General features: G+C 33.2%; 1 protein-coding gene across 1 annotated transcript in view; it reads left to right on the top strand.

Moving 5' to 3' along the window:
• Positions 1-20,401, top strand: part of LOC118017319 — a 276,646-nt gene that overhangs the window by 103,515 nt on the left and 152,730 nt on the right. The window lies entirely within an intron of this gene.

Genomic DNA, 20,401 nt, shown 5'->3' with positions numbered 1-20,401 from the left:
CTAGGAAAAAAAGAAACCAACAAAGCTTTCAGTTATCTTGGAAAGCTAGAGTGATAAACTGTAAACTTGAGAGAACTCCAACACATGGCTGAGTTCTGGGACTACTCAAGACGTTGAGGAACTAAGTCAAAAAAGGCAGAGTGAAATTTCCTACAGACTTGTGGAGATTAAGAAAACAAAATCACCAAAGAGAGACGGTAATTTACTCAAACACACAGTTAATCTCCCCCTGAGTAGAAGTGCCAGGATTTGAAGGTCAAGTGGCTGAAGAACTGACCTTGAAACCTGTAATAGCAGAGCTTGATCTCCCAAGTCTTTCAGGGATGAAGAAATGATATTTGCCAGACTTTCTGTCAAAAACCTGGGGAGGCCATGCCTTAGGAACAGGAGTTAACCGACAGGTAAACTGAGTCTTACCAAAACTTCAACCCAACCCTGAAAGATTTCAATCCCTAATTGGTTGATGTCACCAGTCCCTCACTAAATGTGTCTGACAAAGGAAAAGGCCAAACCCTTTCTGATGGAAGGTAACATTTGGAACTCTGTGGTTCCTTCATGAATTTTCAACATATCATAAAAATTACTAAACATGTAAAGGGGCAGGAAAATATAAACAGAAAGAATAGATAATCCAAGTAGATGCACAGATAATTTACATATTGGCAGTAACTTTAATTATAATTAAAATGTTAATGACACCTGAGGAAAAGTAGAAATAAAATGTAAGGATGTAGAATTTCAACACAGAATTGCTATTTATGAAAATATTCAAATGGATATTCTAGAGTTGTAAAATAAAATTAAAATATCAATATCTGATATTAAATATCAATAAATGGTTTTAACAGTAGATTGGAAAAAAATGAAAGGATAGTAAACTAGAAGACAAGTCAACACCTAAAAAAAGCATGGAGAAAAAAAAAGGAATATAAAAATGAAATCCAATAAACATGTGAAAGCCACCTGAAGTTATCTGAAACAACTTTAATAAGGGAGAAAGAACAATCTTTTAAACTGATCTTTCTTGCCCAAAAAACATTGGGATATGACCGACAGAGGCTTGAGGGCCCCTTCTTTTCTCCTATTGTTTGTGGTGTAAAAGCTGGTTAGCTTTTCCAAAGTAAGTGAGGCCCAAGTTGAATTATCTTCCATCAGTATAAATTAGTTAACAGACTAAAAGAGACACATTTTTAGAAAAACTCTATTCTCCTCATCCTCTTCTTTCAAGTGGAATAACTCTTGCTAAGTTTAGGAATCCAACTTCTTCCCACACAGACATTCAGCTAAGTTCTTCTGTTTTTTATTTCACCCACTCTCTGTCTTCAGGGTTTGTGGTGTCTCATATTTGGGAGACTTTTATTGGTATATAGTGCATGCTGATTTGCTTTGGCTTTCTTATGCTTTCAGATATTTAGATTTCAGGTTTCTCCTATATGTTTTCTTTCACCACTTGCCCACCTTCTTTTGAAACAGATTCCTTCTCTTATTGAAATCTGCTACTTTCTCCTCTCCAGTCTTTCGTTTTCCTGGGCAATCCTCCTCTCTTTTAAAAAAACTCTTTTATAGACATTGTAATGGAATTTTTAAAGACAGAGCTGATAAATATGTTCACTATTCCAGGTTTAACCAGGAATTCTGCATTCCTTTAAAACTGAACTGTGAGTCATAATATGGCTGGGGAAAAATTTGTATCAGTGGGAATTGCCATGTATTGTGTATTTAAAATGTGCCAGGAACTTATATCCTTTTAGAATTTGAATAGTTCTATGCCATAGTTGGTATTAGAGGTCCCAGTGTTTAATAAGTGAAAATCTTAGAGTTTAAACTATGTCTGATTTGTCATGCTCCCTGATATCATAGAGTGTCACCGCACTGTTAAATGCACTGTTTGTCAAGGATTCCTGCTTGGGTTTGTATCCTAGATATACAATGCAATAGCTATATAACCTATTTAATTTTTACTTAATTTTTCTATATCTCACTTTCGCATGTGTAAAATGTTGAGGATAGTAATATCTAATCTCATAGAGTTGTTGAAAGTATTCAATACATTAATGTATGCAAACGGTTTTGAATAGTGCCTGGCACACAGTGAGTTGGTGCTAATTGTATTATTTTACTCCCCTATCTATCTCAAGGAAGAAAATACAACACTTCCTTATAGATGGTCTTTTAAATCTAGGAAGTGTGACCATTTGTACTCTGATGTCCATTTGTACTTTTCATTTCATGTTGTTTTTCTAGAACTTTCTGAGACTAAAGATTGAACATGGAAGAACTGCTCCTGAGTGAGCTAATGAAAGAGAAACATACTGATCTATTTTAAGGGTGAAATGGACCACATAACCTCTGAAGATAGCTATCATGCTATCATTTTTTTAAATATCCTCTAGATTAATTTCAGTGGTTTTCCATACCATATTCATTCCATTCATTCCTAATTCAAAACCCCTTGTAATATTTGTATTTTCTAAATTTGACTTTATGTCCCTAGAAAATTTTCTCCCCATAACAAAGTTGCTTTAGAACCCTAGTTTTTGAAATGTTGGTGCATAGGTCATGAGAAGCAGTTGTGGGAACTTTATCCTGAAACAACCTCCTTGCTTGCTTGGCTTTTATATTTCCAACTAAATCCAAACCACTCCAAGCCTGAGTGTCATCAGCCTTTGGCAAAACCTAGTTTCTTGGTTCCAATCAAAAGTGAATCATTTTTTAAACACTCTAGCAACCAGGATATAAATCCTTTAGTTTATACAGGTGATCTCATGAATATTTTTTTTTACCATTTGTGTATTCGAGAGAGAAAAATATTAAGGGCATTGAACATTAGAACTTTTTTCTAATCATTGAAACTGGAGGGAGAAAGAGGTTGCAGATCCATGCTCTGTACATGTGTTATAAAGTTAAGGAGGAAAAGACATGAGAAAATACTTTATAGGCTTTACTGAAACCAAAGCATTTGAGCACAGTTTAATACATTTGCCAAGTCCCAAATACAGCTGGGTTCTCCCACAGTTCTTTTAATTGGAAGCAGATTTCTGTGCTAATTCTGTAAAGTGAAGAGAGCTCTAACAGTATTTCTTTCCTAAAAGTAGGACATTATATTTTCAGTGACCACTTCTAATATAACAACTCCTTAGCAAATTTTTTGTTATAATTCATATAATATCTGACTTACAAACTTCCAATATTTTTCAGTAGAATAATTTATTATCTTGTTATATAGTTATATCAATAGATTTTAATTAATAAATACATAGAAATAACATTTATAATCAAGCTATTTTGTATTATTTATAAATCAATATATTTTGTATTTAGAAATATAAAAGCAAAATTTATCTAAAGAATTAAAAATACAGAAATGTGTATACTAGAAAGTAAAAGTCCACATTCTGTTTTAGTTCTTGCAAAATGAGAGAGAAGTTTGCTTCCCTGGTAAGTTTGCAAGATTTACTAATTTTTAACTTACTTTAGAAAAAAAGACTGATTATGCTGAAATAAAAATTTGTACATGTGTAATGTTTATTTATACACAGTATACAAATATATATTATATATTTTAAAAATTTATATATATATATTCCATTTGAAACTGCTAGTTTCTGAGTCAGCAAATGTGCAATATTAATATAATGAAGATACATTTCTTCAAAATGTATCTAATACCTACATGCCAACTTTCATGCTTAGTATATTTTATCCTTAGTAAAAACTAATAATTTAAAAGAATTTCATTACAAAGTTTCATTAAAATAGTATTAATTTTTTTTTTAAGTAACTGTGAGGCATTATTTTAGATTGCCTTATAATGGCCATTAGGTATTAGAAAAAAGGATGTAGTTTTTAAATGCAACTCTTTTTTGATAAGAATCTAAGCAGTGGGTAAAAAAATAAGATCATTTTTGAAATAGTTTTATAGTTATTGAACAATTTTAAGGCTGCACCTATTGAGTACCTTTTTAACAATAAATACTTTTATAGCAATAATATACACCAGATAGCATCATCATGATTTTCCAAACTTTCTATCCTTTGAAAATAAAATAATAAATTTTTATTGACAGCATTATAGGTTGAAGTATTTACCTAAGTTTAACAGCACAGTGAAAGAGCCGTTTTAAGAAACTGAGCATATTGAAATATAAGAATTTGCTAAGAAGATTCCATAAGGACTATTTTCATTAGGAAACAAAAAATCTCCCAAGTATTATTTTAAGTATTAAAAATTGTCCCAACAATGTACTTTGAGAAAATGTTCCTTTCCTATTATTATGCAGGACAGCTAAATAAAGGGTTCGTGTATATAGTATATATATATATACAGCAGGATCTTTAATCTTTTCCTGTTCATCTTTGTTTTACTCCCTGTGCTAAATCACAATGCCTAAATATTAACGTATTTTATGGTAAGTTTTAATATTAGTTGAGCAAGCCTCCTGTGTTTTATTTTCATACAAGAGTGTTTATCTATTCATGACCTTTTAAATTTCCATTTCCATTTTAGAATCAGCTGAATAGTTGAAAATTCTGTTGTGATTTTGGTAATACATTGAATCTATAAATCAATTTGCAAAGAATTGACTTATTTATGAGTCTTTCAATTCATGAACATGATATGAATCTTCATTTATGTAGATCTTTAATTTCTCTCAGTAAAGTTTTATCATTTGCTCCATAGAATTACTGCATATCTTCTCTTAGATTTATTCCTTGTTGTCTAATATTTTTGATGTTATCATAAGTTGTACCTTATAAAAATATTTTTTTAATGACTGATAGTTAAAACCAAAAGATTTTGGTATACTGATTTTGTAGAGAATGACCTTGCTAAACTCATTAATTCCATCAATTTACAGATTATTTCCATTTTCTGTATCAAAAAATATATGTAATCTACAAATGTCAACAGTTGTCAATACTGACATATTGAACAAGAAGGGTATTAATATCTATCTTTGTCTTTTGCTTATTGTTCTAGATTTAGCATTAAGTATCATGTTTGTGGAAATTTTGATTTTCCAGTGTAAACCAGCATTATATTCCTTGGATAGACCTAACTTGGTCATGATATATTTTGCACATTATACACTCCTGGTTTTGGTTTGTAGAGGTTTCTCTTTGAATTTTTACATCTATATTCATGACTGAGAGCAACCTAAATTTTATTTTCACATTTTCTTTTTCTAGTTTCATATCATGGTATTCTAGGCATAAAAATAAGATGTAGAATATACTTTTTGTCTAATTTCCAGAAGAATTTAAATATTGGAAATATTGGAAATATTGGAAATATATATTCCTTAAATATTTGTTAGAACTCACTGATAAGGACAAAAAGTTCTGGACTATTCTTTGAGTTATTGCTGTCATGCATTTTAACATTTTAATTTTATATAGCTATGGTATCTCTGTGTGTGTATGATGTTTACTGACTAGTGAAATAAAATACACATGCAGAAAAACCTATCATTAATGTAGAGATCAATAAATTATCATAAAATGAACATACCTTAGTAACCATCACTTATATAAACAAACAGACCAAAAACCCAGAGAAAGGGGCACCTGGGGGGCTCAGTCGGTTCAGTGTGGGACTTTTGGTTAGGCTCAGGTCATGATCTCAGGGTCCAGCAGTGGGCTAGCATTGGGCTCCGCTGTTCAGCGCAGAGTCTGCTTCTCCCTCTCCCTCCCTTCCTCCCCCTCCCTCCGGACCAAACACACTAGCTCTCTCTCTCTCTCAAATAAATAAATAAATCTTAAAAAAAAAAAATCAAAAACAGAGAAAAAGACATAACCCAGAAGATCTCCTAGGTCCCCATCAGTCATTACCTCTGTCTCCACCCTATCCCCAGTGGTAAATAACCACTATCCTGACTCCTAACACCAAAAGTTAATTTTATCTGTTTTTCAAGTTTCTTTTGTGCCTGGCTTATTTCCTTCAGTGTTATGTTTATGAGATTCATCTATATTCCTGTGGGTAGCTATAGTTAGTTCATTCTCATGGCTGTTAGGTACTACAATGAATGTTAATTATACTATTCATGCATATTTTAGTTTCTGTATATTTAAAATAATGGTACAAGCATTCTTACAGAAGATTCTTGCTCCACATATGCATATAATTTGGGAGGTATTTACCTAGGAGTAGGAGTGGAATGCTATTCATAGTGCTCTTCCTCTTTATTAAATAATACCCAGCTATTTGTCTGTGAGACACCCTGTTGCTTTACATCCTACCCAGCGTTTTGTGTTGGTGTGTGTAGTATCTCATTGTGTTTTTAATTAGAAATTTTTCCATTATTAGTGAAGTTAAGTGTGCTTTCAGTATGCTTAGCAACTATCTAGATATCCTGTTTTTAAAATGCCTATTCAAGTCCCCTCTCTTTTTCACAAAATTAAGTTGCCTGATTTTTGCTTATGGATTTATAACAATTCATTCTATATTCCACAGATGAGCCCTGTCAGTTATACGAATTACAAACTCATTTGATGCCTTCTTGAGGTCATAAACTATATAACAACTTTGTTACTGTTTTATGGGGTCAGTGTTTAATTAGAATCATCCACATTTCCAAATTTAAGAAAGAAAGCAGATGAACATATGGGAAGGGGAAAAGAAAAAAAAAAGGAGAGAGGAAAACAAACCATAAGTGACCCTTAAGGATAGAGAACACACTGAAGGTTGATGGAGGGAGATGGGTGGGGGATGGGCTAGATGGGCACTGGGCATTACAGAGGGCGTTTGTTGTGACTAGCACTGGGTGTTGTATGTAAGTGAGGAATCACTGAATTCTACTTCAGAAACCACTATTGTACTATATGTTAACTAACAAAATTTAAATAAAAAAAGTTATCCACATGTCCATACTTTTCCTTGTGCCTTTTCCCTCCTTGCCTCTCTGAACTTTCATTTGGGATTATCTTCCTTATGACTGAAATATATCATTCAGAATATAGGTGGTTGGTGGTAAAGTCTCTTAGTTTTTGTTTGAAATACCCCTTTCACCTTCATTCTTAAAATATTTTTTATTAGACATAAAATCTTCAGTTGAAACTTCTTTCATTTCAATACATTAAAGAAAAACATTTTAATGTTTTCTGGCTTCCAGTTAAGAAGTCAGCCATTAATCCTTGGAAAGTAATTTATCTTTTCTCTCTCGTTCTCCCTCTCTCTCTCTGATTTCTTCTTTGTGGTTCTCTGAGTTTTACTATGATGTGTCTGCTTTTTATCCTGCTTGGGTTTCATTCCATTTTTAAATTTGTACACTGACATTTTCAATTCTGGAAATGATTCAGCCACGGTGTCTTCAAATATTGTTTATGCCTCATTCTCTTTGTGAAATTCCAATTAAATGTTACATTTTCTTATTGTTTCCTTAAGTATAATATCTTTAGTCCAAAAATTTAATCTTTTTGTTTCTCTGTACTTTATTCTTGATCGTTTCTTCTTACTTATCTTCCAGTTCACAAATGGTTTCTTCAGTTGGGTCTAATTTGTTCTTAAATCCATTAAGTTTCTTATTTTGGTTATTATGCTTTTCAGTTCTATACATTCTATTTAGCTCTTTTACAAATATTTTGTTATCACTTGAGAATACTCTGTTGCATTTTTCCAGCCTGGCTTTTATCTTCTTGAAAATTATAAGTATGGTTATTTTACAATCAGAGTCTGGTAATTCCAGTATGTAAAGTCTCCATCGGTCTGTTTCCATTGGGTTTTGCAAATTTGGGGTACCTCGTTATCTTTGTACACATTGTATTTGAAAAACACATTGTAGAAAACTTTCAAAGCCCAGTATATCATTACCTTTCTACACGGAGAATTTTGGTTTACTTTTGTTATCTGTCTAGAGGTGCAAGAAATCCTAGATTCCCTAATCCAACTTCAAGACTTAACATTTTATGGGCTCTTGATAATGTACAGCTGAGCTGTAGGTATTTTTAATGGCTGTTTTTTTTCTGGTTCACCTGTACTCCTAGGGAGCAGCCCTTTGGGGTTGCTATTTGATATAGGGAGTGCTTCTATGCCTAATATAGCCCAAACTTTTTAGAACCTTGCACTCCAGGTTTTGTATTTTGATCTCTGCAAGGCTGCTAAGTAGCTGAAGTAACTCCGGTACAAAAGTAGACTTGAATGCTGGGTTTGGTTTTATGAGTTCCCGTCCTTTCCCTGGATCTCAGCCCAGTAATGCTTCATGAATTTATAACTTCTCGATACATTAAAGAAGCTTTCTTTTTTTTAATTCTTTTTTTAAATTTTATTATGTTATGTTAATCACCATACATTACATCATTAGTTTTTGATGTAGTGTTCCATGATTCATTGTTTGCGTATAACACCCAGAGCTCCATTCAGTACGTGCCCTCTTTAATACCCATCACCAGGCTAACCCATCTCCCACCCCCCTCCCCTCTAGAACCCTCAGTTTGTTTCTCAGAGTCCATAGTCTCTCATGGTTCCTCTCCCCCTCCAATTTTAATATTTTATCTAGCAATTTTTTGTTCTCAACTAAAAGACTGGTCTGAATTAACTAGTATATCTTCAGTTGAAGTAGAAGTTCTAGGTATTCTTCAGTTTCTGTGCAATTTCACATCTACAGAAGTGGACATTGGAGTAAAGAAGGTAGAGTACATTACCATTTTCCTTTGTCCCTATACACATTAGAAGAATAAGTCTAGTTCCACTGATGATAATGAATTTAGAAAAGACATTAACTTGTGAAATCTGCTAACTTAAGATCAAATGAAGCTGTTGAGTAAGTCAGTATTCTGCACACATGTAAAAGGATGAATAAGTCTTATGTTATTATTCCCAGGTAAATATTTAGAGGTTTTCGCTTTCTGTTTCTCTTGCTTAATGCTTACCATAATGGCAGAGAAGATTTAAAAGCACATGCAATTGGGTTTGTCAGGTACATTATTGGAGACTGTTTAATAATTTTAAATTTATGTAAGGCATTAGAAATTAAAAGGTAACTGTTAAAAATCTGTTTTGCCATAAGGTACACACAGTAAAAATTGGCTAATGGCAAAATTCTAAGTTACTAAAAATTAGATTACCAAATACTAACTTACTAATATAAGAAAGTGATCAGATATATTATCAAATTATTTAGATTGTCAACAGTTTAAAATTATAAACAAAAGTATATAATTGAAAGTTCACTTAAGCACAGCACCAAATTATTGGTAATAACAATATGTCCCAATTGTATTTCTTTGCTCTTTTTCTCTGTAAGAAATGAAGGTTATCTAACTGTCTGAAAGGAAATTTTCCCTTAGGACAGTCCTGTTCTATTTTATGTCTATTTGTTTTTTAACACCCCATAATTTTAAAAGTGACTTGGCAGGAGCCAAGGTACATAGAATAAAAGATGGTCTTTGGACCTATTCAGTATTGTAATACCAAATATTTTAAATCACTTTTATATATGGCATTTGTATTCTATTCAGCATATGGTCATAACACTTAGTATTCTGCCTGCTGAAACATTGAATAGGTATTCACTTAAGACATGCATTCTTTAGAGAAATGATTAATTTCATATGGTTTGATATGAAATAAGACACATCAAAATACATGTATTCTTCTATAGCAAAGCTGAAGTCACTTTTTCTCTATCAGGTCTTTGTATTGCTTCAAATGCAAAGAGGCATACTTATTTGTGAAGTAGTAATTTGCAAGCAATCATCTTTTCTATTCTGTACCTTCCAGATGTTTGCTGATATCTGCTTTATACTTTCAGAATAACTTCCATTTGCATCATTCTGACATGACTACATCGGAGAAAAGTGTATGTTAAGAGCTGAAATTATTACTCTCATTTTATAGCAAGAAAACTCAGGTGTGAAAAGTTGAAAATCACATGACTATTCAGCTTCAGATCTGGCACTCCACCCAGGATCCCTACGTTGTTTTCCCCCCTAATTTTTACTGCTTTCTATCTCTCCCCTGCATTACTTTAGAGATTTCAGCTCCTGTGGAATGATTTATGCAAATTATGTATTGACATTTGGGAGGTTTCCTGAAATTTCTGTTTAATGAGTGATATAAATATAGCACATGAGATAAGCTTTAATGTCTTAGGTTAATTCTTTACCATCAATTACTTTCTATGAATTTATTCAGCATTTTCTGCCTTTCTTGATAGTCATAGTGTAATTCTGTAGGTCATAAGGTTGCATTTATAATATAACCATTCATGGAACTCCTGGGAGAATATTTTATGTCTAGTTCACATGGCATGGCAACATTTTAAATTTGATTTCAGAGTGCTCTAACCAAGTCTTGAAGAACTGTAACTTGAGGTGAAACCTGCTAGCTGTAAGTCCATCATGTAGCCCAAGGGTTTGTTTGGTTTTGATTAGTTTTACTAGACTTCATTTGGTTTCAATTAAACCTTGAGACAAGCCAGTGACTTTCATGAAAAATGTGCGTTTCTCAAGTTAGAAAATAATTCTTTTGTGTGGAAGAGTGTAATTTTTTTTTTACTGGAACAAGTATCAACTCAAAGATAATTTCAGAAGATTTTGCAATTAGGACGCATAGAGTGAGATATTTGTATATTGAACTGTTTCATGTTATGTTTTTGAGTATTGATCATCTTATATTCTCAGATGGCAAAATGAAAATCACTCCATATGCTTCCAAAGCAATAACAAAGTATATTTAATTATACAACTGTAACAACCTTTTATATTTAACTGCATATTGTGGAAAGCAATTTGATTTAAAAATAAGCAGCTATTCTAGTGAGCTTAGGGAATATTTTAATCCATATACTTTATAAAGGACTTTATTTCAATATTACATGATCATAGATTGTGTCTAAATGGGACCATTTACTTAGGTTGCAAGTCTTTTATTACCTAGAAAATAATCTGCAAGTATAATATCTCTGGATATTAGTTAAAAGTAATGTATATTATTCATTTGAGATGGGAAAAGCAAGCACACCCTGAGGTTTTAACTATATTATTTGCTATAAAAAAGAGAAATGTGGTCTTTAGTCCTTAGAGAAAAGTCTCAGGTATAAGTTCTTTTACATTGTCCAAATATTTATTTCATCCTGAACAAAGTCCCTTGATCTCCTAAAATTTTATTTTTAAAAATTCTGTGTGGGACAATAAAGACAATAAAATAAGACAATAAGACAAATAAAAACAAACTCAAAAGTAGTGCTATTGGTGATAGAAAATGTAAATTTCTCTTTGCATTCATGATTCCCTGCCTTAACATAATAATGATTTTCCCCTGGAGGCATCACCAAATACCCCACCATCTGTTTAGGGTTGTGCCAAAAGTATTGCAGTTATAAATTTAGGACACATGTACAAAAATTGGACATATGAACTTAAAAACGTTATCATTATGTTCTTTAATATTCTCAGCATCAAATGGAGAAATTAATATATGAATATTCTGTTCATAAACAATATCTGCAGAATTTAGAATTTGGAAATAAATTTGTTCAAAAATGTAAGAGAATTTAACATTTATTACCCTGAAGCCAAGAGCAGATCACCTCTTGAATAAGGGTCTTCCAATTCAGTAATTCTAACATGCAAATATTTCATATATACAAGTTTTTTTTAAAATTGAAGTCTTGAAATATTGCATTCCAAGATTTAAATATCAACAGCCTCCTCAAATATTTTTGTTGAGTTGTTTATTAATACCTTATGTGGTGACATAAATTAAAATTAATGACATCTGGCATGCATGTGAATAAAGTCTTTAAATATTTCATTATATTTAAATAAATAGAACAGGGGGAAAAAGCACTGATTTCATGTTCAGACTGCCCAAATTTTGCCATGAACTTATATTCTGTTTTTGGATTCTTCTCCTTTCTAGGTTTTACTTTCCTCAAATGGAAAGAACTAGAAGCTCTCAGTGTTTCTTTCCACCTTGAACATTCTATTAGTTTAGTTTAGTTTAGTTTGGCTAGCCTAGAATTTACAGGATTTATATTTCTAGTGTGATATCATGTCAATTTTGTAAGTATTTTTGACCTTGTAACTTTTAAATTTGTCTTGAAGGAAGTAAAACTAATTAAGCTGGTAACATGTTTATTTAATATTTTACTGCTACTTCTAAGTGAATAGATATTATTTTCTCTATAGACCTCTTGGTCTGTACATTAACCCATTGAAGAATATTGAGGGCCTCTTGTTTTATTTTCCAGATACTTGTTAAGACCTTAGGACTCTAGGAACAAGAAATTCAAAGATGAATAAGACATGGGCTTTGACTTTAAATTCAGTCTTTTTAAAATTCTGTCTTGTTAAATAGAAAGGCAAGTAAACAAGTACAATGTAGTGCAATAAAAGGTTTATCAGTTCAAGTTCTCATTAGCAGCACATCCTAAAGTTATTGATGTGGAATCAACTCAGATTAGTAAAAGTAAGTGATGGTACTTCTTTCAATAAAAACGGAAACATTTTATTTAGAAAATGAACACATATGATAGATTTTAGCATATCCATCAGAAGATAGATTGATATAACTATTTCATTTCACATATAGAGAAATATAAACTTGAACATGAAAGGCTCAGTTTGTACTGAATTTCCTTGTCTTGAGAGAAAAGAAACAAGAAGGTAATGACCAACATTTTTACTAGTGTGTCATAAACTACTTGCATACTGTGCTCAAGAGTTGCTATGATCATCAAGAGAAAGAAAATGCACTAGTGACTAACTGGGGGAAATGGAATAGCTGTGGATGTTATTCACCACAGGTGTGCTCTTACCATTTATTTTCCTGGCTGGATTAATAACAGGATGCAGATCCTGGGTTTTCTAAAGGCAGAAAGATTCTCCCAACATACTAGTATAGTGAATGGAAAAGCAACAGCTCACTATCTTCCTGTCTTCTTTTATTTCTTGGTTGGAGTAACATAAAAAGCTTTACTCTTAAAAAAAAAAAAAAGGAAAGGTTTGGCCAAGTCATGGGATCAACTCAGGATTTCACTAGAACCCAGATTTTGGATAACCACAGTTCCTTAAAATGTCCAGTAGACTAAATTGTTTCTCTGGCTTCTGATACCAACGACTAAGGCCAAGAATGCTTGCAAGGAAGCAGACAGCCACCAAAACACAATGGGATTTATTCCTTCATCCAGGTTTTAAAGAAAGGATCTTAAAAATCAAACATCTTAGCCTAGAAAGCTTCAGAAGCCTTTTTTCAAATACCTCTGAGAAATCTTTGTACTTCGTAGCTCAGCATCAGTCCATCCTACCCACACGAGATTCTCAGCTCTAAACTCTCACTTGGAGAGGATGGAATATCAAAAAAAGGTATAGTCTGGATTTTGCCTTTGATAAAATTTTTTCAACAAGAACATTAGTACAACAGCTTTTGGAATAGAGCTTCTGAATAATGGGACACAGTGAAATATAGGCTGGTTTTGTTAACCTCCCTAGAAAGCTAATTAAGGCTATATGTTTCTGTATTGGCTGAAGAAACTTTATTTTTTCCTTTAAGAAATCACAAAAAAAATGCAAGCTTTTATAATGAGAAATAATTGCTCCTTTGCTAATTTCAAAGGCTTTGGAGACATTAGTTTGTTAACCCCACATATTATCTGGAGGGAACGTTGAACTGATAGCTAGAAGGCCTGAGTTCGGGTCTTGAATTTAGCATGCGCTCCTTAAATTATCTTGCCCATAGTCATTCACGTCTTCTGGAAGAGATCATTAATATTAATCAAATATCGCACGTGCTCTCCAACATTTTCTAGCATCCCCTGTAGTAAGGTTGGAGTCATATGACAAAAGCCTTACATTAATCCAGGGGATGATTGTCACTTCCAAACTGAGGGAGTTAAGTGAAACAAGGTAAATTTTCAATGATCTCTGTCATCTGCAAAGCAGTAAGCAAAGGATTTCAAATAGCGGAGTTGCAAGATGGAAGGAAGGAGCTCTGTCTTATAAAAAGTGGAGGAAAACCACTTGCTCACTATGACATGAGCAAGAACTAAATCTTTATTGTGTTAAGCCACTCCAAACTGGGAGTTGTTTTTTAGCATAGATTATAGGTTCATATTCCCCAGCTGTATTTCTGCACAACCCATAAGATTAACTATGGAACCAATCAAATTGGCCATTAATAAAATGTTAAATTGTTCCTGTACGGTATGTGTTCACTTAGATGTGATGTAATTCTGTGATTCAATGGATGATACAGCATTCAAGGTCCTAACTTTTAGCACAGGGACTTATCTATTAGACTATTTGTCTGACAGTATGCATGTTATATTGTATCCATATTCAACTGGTGAAAAAAATCCCACCCCTGATCCCCTTTAGTATTAAGAAGGTTGCTAAAACCTTATGATAGATCCCAAAGTTGTTTCATCCCTTGAATTTAGAAACTCAGTGCATTTGTAACCAGTGGGTAGTTTCTTGTCTATGGTGGCCAGAGTGGACATAGTTACAATGGTCAAGCATCAGAATGTAAAATGCAATATGCATACATAAATATTAATGAGAACGAAATGAGTAAATATCTGTAAAAGTGCTTGAAATAGAGCCTGGCACAGAATTAGCCAAGACTGTGGGCTAAGGCAATTCCATCTCCACTGAGTAGCATTTTTTTATTCAACTACTGATTTAGTTGTTTAGTAATCTGTGCAAAATTTTGCCATGAGGTCATATAAATCTTTCCTCTGACTATTATGCAGTGTTTTTCCTAATGGCTAAGGTATGTGTGTCTACAAGTAAATTAAAGGCAAGGCCTGACATATAGTGAATGTTGGTTGTATAAATGCTATCCTGTGTAACAAAGGCAAGCAAAAGTGAATTCTCTTTTAGCATAATTTGGACTTTAATAGATATTTACATGTGTGAAAACCTCTATCGCTACTGCATCTTACCTCTGGGACATTTTGATCTTCTGTATTAGGAAGGCACCATATAAATCCTGTCACTGGGTAAACTGTAATTTATTCACACAATTGTGTCACTTACGTTCTTTTTACCAAAAATCTTATCATTTTGCCTGTCTTTTCATAGGTAAATATTATAATTCCAATCCTTCCTTCTACATTACTTCTATAAAATCTAATTTGTGCTTTGTTTTTGTTTGCTGATTTGTCACCATTGTATTCTAGGCATAATCCTATCTATAGTCTCAGAGGTACTCATTAGATTGTATATTTGCCTTATGTTAAATTAAAGGCTATGTTTTTAAAAATTGTTGTATTCTATTCATTGCATTCTTAGTTACAGAGGCCATGTCACTCTTGCCTACTATTTTAATATAAACCACATCATTTGTTTCTTGGGACCAAATGATCTTTTCTCATAGGGATATTTTTCCAACCCTAACATGATTATTATTTTTCCCTTAAACCTTTCCAATTCTTTATCTCCTTAGGTATAATATAGTGGGATAATTATGTGGAAAATGGAAGGTGTGTTGGCTTTGGGGTTGAAGTCTAGCTTTCCTACTTGGTACTTAATGGCACTTGGTACTGAATAACATATATAATTTCCTTGAGCCTCATTTTTTCTTTTGTGTAAAAGGAGAATAATATGCAATATAGGATAGGGATCAAGAACATAGACTCTGAAGCTAGTTTGAAGTTTGGCTCTGCCATTTACCAACTGTGTTACCTTTGGCAAATTACTTAACCCTCAGCGGCTCAGTTTCTATGGTGGAAGAAAGGGGAAATAATATTTACCTCATATGGTGATCGGGAGGAACACACCACAGACACATGCATGCACAAATCTTCGCTTTATCTTTAAGATTATGATGGAGATAGTCAAAAGAAAGCTTGCAGTGTTGGCACTCTCAGGGGTGGTGGTGAAGATGATTTGTGTGTATATCATGATGCTTTGACTATAGTTCAGGGGTCTGTCAACTTTTTCTGCAAAAGGTCAGATAGTAAGTATTTTAAGCTTTGTGGGACACCACTGTATAGCGAAAGCAACTACAGGTGACATGGCTCTGTTCAAATAAAACTTTATTTACTGAAAATAGGTTTTATTTTTTTTATTATGTTCAGTTAGCCACTGTATAGTACATCATTAGTTTTTGAGGTAGTGTTCAATGATTCATTAGTTGCGTATAACACTCAGTGCTCATCATGGCACGTAACCTCCTCAATACCCATTACCCTGTTACCCTCTGCCCCCACCTTCCTCCCCTCTGAAACCCCCAGATTGTTTCTCAGGGTCCATAGTCTCTCATGGTTCATCTTCCTCTCTGATTTCTCCCCCTTTGGATTTCCCTCCCTTCCCTTATGGTCCTCTGTGCTATTGCTTATGTTCCACATATGAATGAAACCATATGATAATTGTCTTTCTCTGCTTGGCTTACTTCACTTAACATAATCCCCTCCAGTTCCATCCATGTTGTTGCAAATGGTGGGTATTCATCATTTCTGATGGCTGAATAATATTCCACTGTGTATATGTACCACATCTTCTTTATCCATCTCTAATAACTCAGTCAAAAAATGGGCAGAAGACATGAACAGGTACTTCTCTAAAAAAGACACACAAATGGCTAACAGACACATGAAAAAATGCTCAACATCACTAGCCATCAGGGAAATACAAATCAAAACCACAATGAGATACCATCTTATACCAGTTGGAATGGCAAAAATTAACAAAACAGTAAACAACAAATGTTGGTGAGGATGTGGAGAAAGGGGAACCATCTTACACTGTTGGTGGGAATGCAAGCTGGTGCAGTCACTCTGGAAAACAGTATGGAGGTTTCTCAAGATGTTAAGAATAGAGCTACCCTATGACCCAGAAATTGCACTACTAGGTATTTACCCCAAAGATACAGACGTAGTGAAAAGAAGGAGTATGTGCACCCCAATGTTCATAGCAGCAATGTCCACAATAGCCAAACTGTGGAAGGAGCTGAGATGCCCTTCAACAGATGAAAATAGGCTTTAGACTAGACTGGCCCTGGCCCACAGGTCATCCTTTGCTGACCCCTGATTAAACTGACGGTTAGCATGCAAATTTGATACCATAAAGCTGTTATGCCTTTTCTTCCCAAATTACACATACTCAAAGTCTATTATTCTGTCTTGTGCTTTATTTCCCTTCACAGGTATGAAACTATTCTATTTTCAGTTGTTTGACAAAGCAAACTTTCCTCCCTGTGTACTAGAGAAGACCTCGGTCTTACAGTTTTAATTTGGGGTTGTTAAATGGAATTAAGAATATCTTTTTAGAATCTAATTTGCTCATAATAAGAAGAGATTCTCTCTTTTGTCACGATGTCTATTGAGTCTATAATCTCATGATTCTGCTTTTTCCAGAAAAGTGTTTTGATTCTGCTTCTTTTCTCCAGGGTCATATATACATAGTTGATGTACTATGGATAATGGTCAATGTTGCTGGGTCTTGATTTATTCTTCTTATTGGATCTTCATGTTGACACAAATTTACTGCTGCCAAAATATTGGCTTTAATCTAGATTTATATCATACTTTCTAAGTATAAACCCTAGCATTCTTCAATATATAGTATGTGGGATTGGTAAAAAAAAAAAAAAATTGGTAAAACTGAGGACAGATTTGCACTCCTAAATAAAAGCATCTTAAAATTGGCATACATTGTGGTGGGCATGTTAATGTGTCTGAGTGCCAAATCACACTGTCATTTTTCCTTAGGAAATTTATCTATTTTCACAGCTCTTCTAGAAAAGGAAATTCTGTTAAGTGTTATTCAATAGTTCCACATTTTGGGAGAGAAATTCTTTATACTGTGCTTAAAGGAAAAAACTTAATAGGTGTAACAACATGTAAAAGAGTTGATAGTGAAAATACAACATACAAAATTGTATGTTCATTATGGTTACCATGTTAACATATGTTTGTGCATGTGTATATACAAAATGGAGAGGAAGTTAATCATAATAATCAATGATATTTAAGTTACATTGGTGGAACTAGGTGATTTACTTATTTCCCAATTCTTACAGTTTCATTGTATATTGAGTATTATATTTTAAATATTAAATATTAAGATCTAATAACTCAAATATTAGATGACGATACCTTAAAATTATGCACAGTTATACATATACATAAGCATTTGAAATTATTTTGAAGGTAGTAGTTTTTTAAATTTAGCCAATAAAATATTTGGCTTTTGTTTATTAGAGATTAAGGTAATTTGGAAATAGCAGTTGCTATATATATATATATATATTTCACTTCTGTATCATTCCTCTATAAATAAGATACTACCTTTTCTTCTTCTTTTGGAAAGCTCTGGGGTCTCACTAATTTTAATTATTCTATAACAAATTTTATTGCAAAATTTAAATTTTAAATATGCTTGATTTCACTCTAATCATTTCTCATTCTTACATTTGCCTTTGGGATGAGAGTCTCAAATTAGGTCTTGCTTTTAAAAAAGGTTAATAGACTTGGACTATAAATGGACTTGGACTATAACTTTCTCTTGGCTAATATTTTAGTATAAAAATAACCGAAGGACATATTTCATGGTGCTTTACACTTCATAAAACACTTCCATTACATTATCTCATTTTATCCTCCCAAGTTTGTTGGAAGAGTTATTTCCATTTTACCAGATGAGTACACACAATTAATGTGTAATAGAACCAGGATTCAATCTTGATCTGACTCCAGGTAAATCAAAATCAATGACAATCAAAATGTAAATGAAACACTAATACAGAAATGTATAGTAGGAATAAACACACTGGGGAGAGTAAAATTTAACTTGGAGCTATAATCATTAATGTGTGCAATCTCGAGAACTTTGTATTAATTAAATGATTCTCAATTTTTTATATTGGATTTTTAAATGTTTAAAGGATATCACAATAGTAGGGAAAGTATAAAAATAGAAACTTTAGCCATAATCCTACCAGTCCAAAACAAATATGTTTTATGTATTCACTTCTTGTCTTTTTCCTTTAGGCAGTGATGACTGTATGAAAGACATCCTTTTTAATGACAAAACCTCACATATTTAGGAAGAGTAGGGTTGGGGTGATGTGCATAGACCCCAAAGTGCAAAGGATCAGTGCCTTTTGTCTTGTGGGTGAGATATTTTTGGGGAATGGGTCTCCTCTCCCTTCTTCTTCTCTTCTTCTATCTAGACCTCAAGTTTAGGATGATCTGCATAATCCCCCCATCTCTGTTTCAGAGATCAGAGAGAAAAAAAGCAGTTCCTGGATAAGGGTAATTTTGAGGAGAGTAAATCTCGTTTGGTTCAAACATTTCATAGATTTGTGAACCAGAAAATTAGGGACAGGCAGTCATGAATGCTAAAGAAATCCAGTTATTGGAAATTCTGTATTTGAACAATTGCAGGCTGAGTGGGTATATTCATAGTAAATATAGCATTTTGTACTCTGCTTTTTAAATTTACACTGTATTACTTATAACTTATGAAAATTGTCTCCATCAAGAGATCTGGTAAAGATTCAATTCTCTGTTAGGTTGACCTTTAAAATATATATATAAATATATATATATAATCTGATTTTAAGCTATTAACTTTTAAGTGCACTTAGAATTTATTTTAGTAAAGATTGCGAGTGGTAGGACTCAACAGAATATTACCATTTCGCTAAGTAGTTTCACAATTTATTAAAGAATCCTTTCTATTTCTTTGTCATATCATCTTTTTTAAATACTGCATTCCTACAAATGCCTAGAACCAAATTATTTTAACCCAATGATCTATGGCTCTAGTCTTGTGCCAGGACAATCACCTTCAAAAAGAAATATGAACCTACCACTATACTGTTGAAATCACTGGGCTCTGCTTTTGACCTTTTGTCATGCGGTATTGGACAAAGTTTGTGCTCTTACATAAGAGCACCCCTACACTTGTATGCTAGATCTGTTCATCTCATGAAATAAAGGACAATACTTCCCCAATTGTCCCATCTCTGCTTCTTCCTTAATTTTCCCCTCCCTGGTGGATCATTCACAAGAGCAGAGGACTATAATTTATCTGATCTTAAAAAAATAACTTCTCTGGGCCCTCAAAGCCTTCTAACCACAGCATTTCACTGGTCTCCTTTAAACAAGACTATTCAAATATTTTCCATGCTCTCTGCCTCCAATTTCTTTTCTACCCATTCTTTCTTGAATCCCTTCCAAGCAGGATTTTGTCTCCAACATTCTACTGAAATAGCTCTCTTGTCAGAGTCACCGGTGGCCCCAACATTACTAAACACAACAGTCAGTTCTCAGTATTCATCCTACTCAAGCAGTATCTGATACAATCACTTCCTCATTCTTGAATTCTCTTTTCACTTGACTTTTAGGAGTCATCTATCTCACTTTTCTTTTATCTTACTGGTCCCTCCTTTTCTCTTTCTTTCTTTCTTTCTTTCTTTCTTTCTTTCTTTCTTTCTTTCTTTCTTTCTTTCTTT

This window comes from Mirounga leonina, unplaced genomic scaffold (assembly GCF_011800145.1).
Source record: "Mirounga leonina isolate KUSES-001 unplaced genomic scaffold, KU_Mleo_1.0 Mir_169, whole genome shotgun sequence".
NCBI classification, from domain to species: Eukaryota; Metazoa; Chordata; class Mammalia; order Carnivora; family Phocidae; genus Mirounga; species Mirounga leonina.
Note: the sequence above shows the minus strand (reverse complement) of the source record. Positions and strands in the feature narration are given on the sequence as shown.